Here is an 8,357-nt window from a genome sequence, read left to right as displayed (position 1 = left end):
TGTGGATCGTAACCTAAGTGTATGGATTAAGGTTTACCCATGACTCTTGGAATCATACACTATATATGTGTTATCCCTTATCCAAAATCGAACACACTAGGTATTCTAAGAGAATAAAAGTCGATTTTGAAGTGTCTAGCCTCTCTCTTAAAGTCCTCCTTTGTTCATGGTGTTTGTGAACCATTTGAGGCATCACACTTGAGGTGCTAAGCTCTTGAAATGCCAAAACTACAAGCTACAAAAAAAAGGTACTCTTCTAACTTGACTTTATGATTTATATGTCAAAATTGTTGTAGGCTTCATACTTTTGACTTGTATTGCATGTATAACTAGAGAAAACTTAGATCCAAAGCTATTAGGGTTGTATGTGCACCATAGGAGTGTTATAGTACTCAAAACCCAACATATCATATATCTCAAATTAAAGGTTTACTAATTTAGCAAATAAAAGATAAACTGAAACTGCATGGAGCGAAGCAAACAAAGGCGATGATGAAAGTTTAAAATGAAATTCATCTATAGTACGACAAAATTATGTTGCATAGAAGTATTGGTTTTGTTTAAATTGAAAGAAAATGCTACCAACATTTTAATCTTTTCTTGAAAAAATTGATGCACCTTACTAGGAATAGGGAGGTTGAGTGGGATTCTCTTGCAAGCATGAAGAAGGTTGACAGTGTGATCGATTTGTTTATTTGAGTGGTTTTGATTTAGATTATTTTAATTTTAAATTGGATTGTCATTGGTTATGTGTTTGATTTTAAGGTTTGAAAATGGTAATATAAAAGCAATGTGATAACAGATGAATAAGATGAGGGAAAATCCATATTTTTATATCAAATATGGTGGTAAGAACTTGATTATTGTTGTATAGAGGATGCCCTTAAAATGATGTGTTTGGTTTATCATTTGGTGGGCATTAGTTCACTATCTCGACATAGGCATCGAAAACCAATGGACCGGCCCTAAATATGTATAAAATGATGTTTTACAACTTCTATTGAATTTTAAATATTATCCGTACACAAATTGATATTTTTGGCATGAGTGGTTCAATTGTTTAAAAATTATTTTACATACTCTTCATTCATAATACACACATCTCTTTTTTATGATGAGTTTGTTCCTTGATTCTTTTGTCGACATGAAAATTATTTAATAATGACACCTCTTATATATACGCATGTATGTATGTATGTATGTATGTATATATGTATGTATGTATTCTTGTGTGTGTGTGTGTGTTTTAGATCACTATAAGTCAAAAAAATGGGTTTTTGATCATCCATTGCGACTCCCTGCTTTGCAAGGATATGGGAAAAGGGCTCATCCTTCAAGCCAACTCCTAGTTGAAACATCAAAATCTTGAACACTATCCCCTCATATAATATGTCAATGTTTTACCCGATAGGTCACTAGGTGGTTGGTTTAGATAACTATAAGTCTATGTGACAAATTAAGTTTAAGTTAATAATGTTAGAACTTGTAAAGTTTTGTCTTACTTTGATAGACAGATCGACGAAATTCATAAAAAATAAACCTCAAGGTCGGTTGTACTTTGATTCCACTCTTCTCTCATGTTGTAGGTGTTGGTGGTCGAGTTTTTCGGTGCCTCAACTCTATCACATATGTTCGATTTGCAAATGCGCAAAAAGAAACATCTAATTGACTTCATCCTTTCTTGGATGGTAAATTGTTGATAGTAAATTGTTAGTGTGTAGGGTTAGAGTTTATGTATTTTCATATATTTATATATAATTGCCATTTGAGTAATCACACAATCTATTATCGATCATTATATAAGTTCAACCCTTTGCTGCTAACCATAATCATGTTGGATTAAGGTGTATAAGGTCTAAACTAAATTGGTATATTCTAGTGAGTAAAAGCAAAGTATTTTTTTGGATTGTCCTCATATCCAGAAATAATTAGGGATTAAATTAAAAGAGAGTGAAAATGAATTATTAATTTATTATATGATTAATAAATGAATTATAAATTGATTAGAATTAATCAAAATTAATTAGAAGTTAATTTTGGGCTAATTAGAATTAATTTTAGGTATAAGGGTTATGCTACAATTACTTAAAAGTTAAGCAAATGAGAGATTCTAGAACCTCCTTGCACCAGACAATTTTTGAGGCTCCTCCAAGGATCTCTGGAAGCCTCCAAATGTATATATGGGAACTGATTTGAATAAGGATTATAATATATTATTTTAATATTCAAATTAGGGTTTATCCTTTGACATCTGAAATCTATAAAAAGACCCATAGGGTTACAAATTTTGGCCATCTGTCCTTTGAGAAACCTAGGTTGAAAATTACATATCTCTCGTCTTTCTCTAAATCAATTCCATAGTTTCTAGGGTTTGGGTGTGAGCCATTAGAGACATCCATAATTTTGGTGATAACTTTCTGAAGCAAATATGAGGATTCTGAAGTGTTATATACGATTATAACACTAAGGTATGTATTTCATTCTTTGAATTTTGATTATACCTAGGGTTTCTATTAGTTTCAATAGTATGTTGCTATATTGTGTGAAGAGATAGATCCATAGGTTGTATGTGCCCATAACTAGATTATATAACTAGATTATGTGATAATTCTGATGTGAAAATGTGCTTAATGTAACCTATAAAACCCATCAAACCCTTGTTCGTCGACCTCCACCTCCGAAGACCTTCTTTAGTAGTTGTTGGAGGTGCATAACATGTCCATTTTTTCCTTTCTTAAATCTTCCCCTTTTTCTCTTCCGAAAGAAAACATTAGCTACTTTCAGCATTGACTTCATTAGAGTATGAATTCTTCCCCGCCATAGTTGCATGTAGTTCTAACAGCTAAATCCATCGTTTTCATAGTTGTCTCAAGATCTATTTTCCACTACCACCTGGAGATCCAGCCACCGTCTTTGCTACAACTAATGAGTCCAGTTCTTGATCTCCTCCACATCCTTCTACTGCCCATAAGATCTAGTTTTGTTAATATTGCCAAAACCCTACCTGTTTCTGGCACCGACTTCACCAGAGATCTAGAAAATTTAATCGTCTCCTCCGATTAAACTGTGTGTGTGCACGGGGGGGGGGGGGGGGGGGGGGATGTAAGTGTGTAGGGTTAGGGTTTAAAGAGTTCCTATATATTCAAATGTAATTCTCATTTACGTAATCAATCGATCTATTATCTAGTCATAAACAAATATTATGCTACCTTTTGAATTTATTTGTGCTTCCTTTAACAACCTTATGAAAACAATTACATATTAACTAGAAATTGTACGGTTCTTACTCTACGGGAGACGCCAACCAGGTTTTGTTTACGATGTTTTGTTTTGTATGCACGGTTTTCGGGGGGTATAATTATGGGGGGACGATACTTGCCAGCATACAAAAGTGTAGGGACAAAATGCGCAAACATGCTAATATACAAAATTTTAAGGGGTGGAAAATGCCGATGTTCAAGTTTGAGGGGATAAAATTGATATTTAACAAAGTAGATGGGTTGAAAGTGACATTCTACAAAGTAGGGGTGGAAAGTGACAAGATACAAAAGTATAAGGGTTAAATTTATCTACGAAAGAAACTTTTGTGTCCAAAGTATGAAACCACGAAACTATAATCTAGGGACCAAATTTGTCGAAAAAATGAGTTTTGGGGGCTAAAGTATGAAATAAAAAACATGTGTGGCCAAAATATAAAAATACAAAACTATAATATTCATATATTTTAATATAATATAATATAATATAATATAATATAATATAATATGATGTCTTTTAAATATTTATTGGTTTTATAATCTTATATATTACAAAGTTTTGATTTCATTGATCTGGCTATAAAATAAAAAATAATAATCTTCTATATTATACAATATAAAAACATAAATATCGAGCTTTTAAATCTAAGTAATTTTAAAGTTCAAGCTATTATTATTATCGTTAATTCGTTAAAGTTCAAACTATTATTATTATCATTAATTCGTTATCATTATTATTATTATTATTAAAAAATTTGGATAACAAAAATCAATAAACATGCATGTTAAGACCCAACAAACATTAGATAAAGGTACCTATTGTCTCTTGTGAACGTGGTAAGTTGGTCGAGTTATATCTTATTCTATAATATTCTATGTCATTAATAAACATTTAGATAAAGGTACCCATTCCATTAATTATTTGATGGTATAGCACTATACATTACCTAATATTATTTATTAGCATTCAGAAATAGATATCTTGATGATAGATAACATGACAGTCAATTTATTCATGACATAGAATACATCTTTTATTACTTGAACGTTAAGTTACAATATACACAAAAACATTAGTTTTTTGAAATATTAATCGATAATCTAAAAATGATAATAACTTGTATTTCATAGAAAAAACAACGTATTATTGGATAACATTACTAGATAAAATATTATTCAAACAAACATATTTTTCCCAACAAAATAACAAAGAAAAAATATGTGACAAGCCTCTCAAATAAAGGCATACGACCATGTTAATATCCATTTACAAACTTATAAATTAGTTATTTTTTCTTTAAGTTTTACCAACTACAAGATCTATATACAACCTCTCATTCATCCTTTTTAAAATCTTTAGTTTCTGTAATTTTGGGTTATATTCAAACACATTTATACCATAAAAAACGATAATTTAAATGGTCACTGTACTTTTGGGTTATATTCAAACAAATTTATACCATAAAAAACATATTTCTATCAACGGCGATATAAATGATCATGACTATCTTCAAACTGTGAAAAACCAAGCGTTGCCAAAGCTAAATGAGACATCATTTCATTTTTTGTCTGTCGAATTTGAGCATACCATTCTTATGAAATATTGTTGGGTTTTGTCAATTTTGTTAAATTTACTTCGATTCCTTTCAAGATAGAGATAATTGTGTCAATATTCTGTCTTTTTGATTCTTTATTGTTGATAATTGTGTCAATATTTTATCTTTTTGATTTGTTATTGGTTATACACACGTTTGCACCTTCACTCACACAAGTTATTTGATCTAAGTTTTTTGGAGTGAATTGATGCGTAGATGAGGTAGTTTCTATATGGATCCTTGTTGTAATAACAGTTCTGCCTGTAAAATTTGAGTAAATTTTATAACTTTTATGTGAAAAAAAATGATAAATGTAAGAAATAGAAACGTATTTTTGTTATTTTTTGTGATAGCATTGTACTTACATTTGTACGTGTTAAAGTATGTTTGAAAAAAAAAATATACAAAATTATAATGATACCATTCAAATACAAATCAATTTTTACTACTAGGATTGGATAAAGTTTTTTAAGTATCATGTCATGTTAAGAAAAAAATGGAAGTATAATACTATATTTGGGTAGGTTTTTCAAAATACAATGCACTAATAAGAAATATATTGAGATGTACAATGTTGTAATAGAATGAAATGAAGGTAAGATGTTGTAATACACGAAAATAAATTGAGGAAATGAAAGTAAGATTCGATAATAAACAAATAATTGAAAATATGCTACTATCTTTTCCAAAAAAGAAAAGCTAAATGCAAAATATAACAACGTATTTTCCATTATTTGTTTATTATTGTTTTTCTTTTCTGTTATAGCATGGTAATTATAATCTTTCTCTTCTTTTTAAGACATTGTACATTGAGACATCTATCTAATTAGAGTATTGCACATTTATTAATTTTTTTTAGCAGTGCCAATGTACTTTGAAAATTATACTTGATTATAGCTGTGAAAATTGTTTTGTATTTAGATGATAGTGCTATAATCGAATATATTCTTCAAATACTTTTTTACCACGATAAAATAAAATAAATTGTCATAATGGAAAAACTTGATGGATGTTTGTTGTTATTTCTTGCATATGATCCTAAAAAGACTATTTTAGGTGAAAACTTTGGAAAAATTTTAAAATAATGAGAATCAGATAATAGCAAAATAATTAAATCACAAAACAACTTCCAAATAATTAAACGATAACAATCAAATTAATAGAAATGACTCACCTACAAAACCAAGTTCTCTTCTTCATCTCCTCCTCTTGATTCAATCAGCATTCGTCTAGTTATCAACTCCAAGCAAACCAACTCAGATAAATAAACATTAGTTGTATAGTTTTATCAAAAACTTTTCCTATGTTTGGGAACATTAGGAGCAAAATACTACCATCTTTTATTATAGAGTAAACTGCAAATTTGGTCCCTATGGTTTGTTGACTTATGTGGTTGCAGTCTATTAACTTTTATTTGTGTGGTTATGGTCCTTTTTGAGCATCTTTCATTGTGGTTTTGGTTAGGGCTGTAAACGAACCGAACGTTCAGTGAACTGTTCGTGAACCATTCGGCGGGAAGTTCGTTTATTTAATAGATGAACGAATATGAACAGAAATTCTCGTTCGTTTAGTTAAACGAACAAACATAAACAATTATCCTGTTCGTTCAATTATGTTCGCAAACGTTCGTTTATGTTGTTCGTTTACACTTGCTTATGTTCGTTCACATAAGTTCTCTCAATATTCATATATTTTTAACTGTATTTGATTACATTATCATATTATATGTTTATTTATGTTCATATATGTTTGAGTTATGTTTGTTTATCTTTGTTCATTTATGTTCGTTCGTTTAACATTTTCACGAACAAAAATGAACAATGCAATTTGTTAAACGAACGAACATAAACAAAAAAACTTGTTCGTTTATCTGTTCGTGTTCGTTCATTTGTTCGGTTAACTTAAACGAACGAATATAAACAAGCCCCGTTCGTGTTTGTTCGGTTCGTCTACGGCCCTAGTTTTTTGGTCCCTTCCAAAATTGAAATGACTAACATACCCTTATACAATTTCTTTTTTCATTTTTCTTTCTATTACACATTAAAAAAAAGCTAAAATAAAATACACCGTAACCCCCACTTTTCCCCATATCTAACCACCTCTCTCTCTCTATCTCTCTCTCTCTCGCTGAAAACATGAAACAACCACGATCGCCATTGTATTCCACCTCGTTAGAGTTCACTTTTGAAAACCAGTGCAGACGAGATCTACATCGATCAACAATCCCCTCCTCGTTATCGTTATTGAATAGTTGCTTGATCTATTGTACCTCCCAATTTTCTTGATTTTTCTCTTGATTTTAGCTTTGATTTCCAACACAAAACTTACCTGGGGAAATAGTTGCAGTTCACCCGTTCACGGTCACCACCACCACTGTTTTCCATCCTAAACCCATTCGCCACAGTAAGGTACCTCCGTATTTTATCTTGATACACCCCTTCTATCCATTTCTAAACTCAACATTCAAATAAACTTCAGTTCCAACATCAAAGCAATTTTGGAACCTGCAAATCAAAATTCATGCTTGAACCTACATATCAAACTAGTAATCTACAAATTGAATCGATAATATGCAAATCAAATTGATGCTTGAAACAAGAAGAACCCCTAGAATATTTAATAGCACAACAAAAAACAAATAACAAGAGTCTGCAAATCGGATCATATGTTTTATGAATCCTTAAGGTAACTTGATCGAACAAGGTCTAAACAAAAAGGAACAAACCCCATGTTTCAAGAGACAAAAAGTAACAAAAAATCAATTTCCCTCAAAGTAAAGTATCAAATCAAATGATCAACGAGAGTATAAGAAGGATTTATTAAACATAAAGGACAAAGATCAGAAGTAGGAAGAGATATAATACAAATAAGTTTTTGTCGATTCCAAGCTTAAAATTCATCGATTTCTTTGCAAATGGAGGCAATTGTAATCTTTGAACCCTAGGTTGCCAAGGGAATAGTTGAGCGAGACTACTAATCAGACAAGGTAGTAGGGGTTATTGCCATTTTCAAATGGAGGTGGCACGTGTAGGTTGGTAGTGACCGAAGGATGAGGCTATGGTTGTGGCTACAGTGGCTAGTGCTGGTGGGTTCTTTCTTTGGTTATGTGTTTCTCTACCCCGACTCCGACAACTGAGTGGCTGGAGGTATTTAATAGGAGATAGAGATGGAAAGAAAGAAAGAAAGAAAGTATGTGTGTGTTATGTATGTATGTATGTGTGTGGGTTATATTTTCTTAATAAATAAAGCTTTAAATTAAATAGATAAAAAGTATAAAAAAAATACTAAGAAGGCAAGTTAGTCATTTCAGTTTTGGGAGGGACCAAAAACACAACGAAAAATGCTTAAAACGACCAAAACCCTAAAAATGAAAGTCAATGGACTGGAACCACACAAATCATGAAACATCCCAAAACTACAGTCCAAAACTTTCGTTAAAATTTATAAATAAAACCATAGTAATCTAGATCGTCTCATAAAAACATAAGTGATAATATCTCAAAAC

General features: G+C 30.9%; 1 long non-coding RNA gene across 1 annotated transcript; it reads right to left on the bottom strand.

Annotated features, from left to right (window-relative positions):
• Positions 1 to 6,839: 6,839 nt before the first annotated feature.
• LOC122195676 (uncharacterized) lies at positions 6,840 to 8,057 on the bottom strand. The gene is made up of 2 exons (XR_006186196.2): positions 7,717 to 8,057; positions 6,840 to 7,356 (listed from the first exon to the last, which is right to left on the bottom strand). It is a non-coding gene; the product is annotated as an uncharacterized LOC122195676 (long non-coding RNA).
• Positions 8,058 to 8,357: the final 300 nt, after the last annotated feature.

Source organism: Lactuca sativa, chromosome 8, assembly GCF_002870075.4.
Source record: "Lactuca sativa cultivar Salinas chromosome 8, Lsat_Salinas_v11, whole genome shotgun sequence".
Lineage (NCBI taxonomy): Eukaryota > Viridiplantae > Streptophyta > Magnoliopsida > Asterales > Asteraceae > Lactuca > Lactuca sativa.
This window is presented reverse-complemented; position numbering and strand designations above follow the sequence as displayed.